The 1,999-nt window shown below is 41.5% G+C and overlaps 1 long non-coding RNA gene across 1 annotated transcript; it reads right to left on the bottom strand.

Annotated features, from left to right (window-relative positions):
- Window positions 1–7: 7 nt before the first annotated feature.
- On the bottom strand, window positions 8–1,993 carry LOC121813332. The gene is made up of 3 exons (XR_006053658.1): window positions 1,802–1,993; window positions 1,135–1,176; window positions 8–665 (listed from the first exon to the last, which is right to left on the bottom strand). It is a non-coding gene; the product is annotated as an uncharacterized LOC121813332 (long non-coding RNA).
- Window positions 1,994–1,999: the final 6 nt, after the last annotated feature.

Below are 1,999 nucleotides of genomic sequence, written 5' to 3'. Positions count from 1 at the left end.
GTGAACACACTGTGTGAAAACTGCTATCACGAGTATCGGCTACAGGATGGGAGGGAGATGGAGACTGCAAGAAGGTCCAGCAGGAGGACAGAGGAGAGACGTGGACACATGCTGGCAAAGAAAGTTCAGCCTGGAGTTGATTAGATTAATTCACAGCACACGCGCCATACGCACACAGCATCCGCCATAACAAAAGCCACAGCAGCCTCACTCAAAGGTCAGGTAGCTCATGTCAATATAATGACCTCAAGGGCCTCTGAGGCAACACACAAGTGAGCTCTTTAAGGACCAAACTAAATCAAAGTGATATTAGAAAAGGGTAAATATTCTGGGGGATGATGACTTTCTTGAGATATGGGCTTTTTTTCTCCAAAAACACACCCAACTATAGCAGCTAGTTAACTATTTGCCCTGCGCATCAGATGGTGCAGAAACATTTTTAAGGTTAAGATGTTAGGGATGCTTGAGAATACAACAGAAAGCACACTAGCAAACTAGTCACTCTACTAACTACTAAAGTGCACAAAGTTAGTCAAATCTTTACACAAACACCTCTGGTGCCTCTATATAGAAATACAAAAATTAAGCACCTTTCCGTCTGTAGCTCTGAGCCTCAGTTTGAGAACTCAGAAGGGGCATTTTAAAGCTTTGGGCACCGTCACCTGCTGGGGATGATTAGTGAAAGAAAACAAAATAAAAAGCAGAACGAATAACCGGGATTAAAATGAGCTTAAAGAGTGCGAGTCATAGGTAGTGAGACATTATTATGAAACGATGCATTTGCATTTTGAGGCCAGGGAAAACTAAAGGGCTACTCTAAAATGGATCTGAGCCTGTAAGTAGCTGCCTCCCCCCCCTGTCATTCTGAAAAACGTAACAAAAAAATAACAATAAAGCGCAAAGCATGCTAACCTACTGCCATGCTTACTCTTGCCAGTTATAAGAACACCTATGGAAACCTTGCATTTCTGGGACTCTATTAAGCTTTTGCTTTTTTTAAAAAAAACAAAGGCACTTACATGCAAAGCTGGTAGCAGATTCAATATACAGGTAATGGGGTTCATAAGCAATGTTAGCTACTATAATTAGGGCAAATAGTGATATACAGTGCAAGTCTACCACACATATACACACATTTGATTCCACTTCCTGGACAATCATCCCCCATAGGATCAACTGAGGGGAAGCAGGAAAAGATGAGAAGGGTCAGAGGTCAGCACCAGTAGAATAGGAGGAACAGGTATTTTTTATGTTTGTTTTTTTTGGGGGGGGGGCTGGATAAACAATAACAAAGCTGAGAAGAAACGTCACGATATGTTTTGCTAAGTGCTACGCTATTAGGCGTGATCTATGCAGGCATTAGCAAGTAGTCAGGTTATTCATCACTTCAGCTATTAGAAGTCATTAATGGGTATATTATGTATCTAATTGACAAGGCTATGAGCCATTACTCCTGCATATAGCAAAATGATATTTTAGTGCAGTTTTGAGTGACTACATGCGTTGTCAAACACAATCAGTCAAACACATACAACCTTAAATATACTACATATTTGACGTTCTACACATGACTGCACTGAGGCATAATAAACCTTTATTGAGGTAAACTTGTTAAAAGCTGCTTCATTCTTTGTTTTTAGTGATGTACCAGCCACAAGTACAAGCACTGAGATGAAAACGTTAGATGGCTGAGAGTAACGAGACAGTAATGAAGATAGAAGACGTTGCCAGTTTGTGGTGGGCCCTGACAGAGAAGGTCGCTGGCTGCAGATACGACCAGCTGAGACAGCATAAAACTCACTGTCCAGAATGTCTCCCAGGCCCTGGGCACGGAGCAGTTCCTTCAGCCGGGCCACTTCATCCTTCAGTTCGCGCACCAGCTTATTGTTGGGATCCTCATTGATGACAGCATTGCATTTGATGTTCTTGGCGCGGTCAGCATAGCTAAAAAAACATAATAAAACAAATAATTTTAAGTGTAATTCAAACAATCACAATC

Source organism: Haplochromis burtoni, unplaced genomic scaffold (assembly GCF_018398535.1).
Source record: "Haplochromis burtoni strain Fernald_Lab_line unplaced genomic scaffold, NCSU_Asbu1 Contig_1548, whole genome shotgun sequence".
NCBI classification, from domain to species: domain Eukaryota; kingdom Metazoa; phylum Chordata; class Actinopteri; order Cichliformes; family Cichlidae; genus Haplochromis; species Haplochromis burtoni.
Note: the sequence above shows the minus strand (reverse complement) of the source record. Positions and strands in the feature narration are given on the sequence as shown.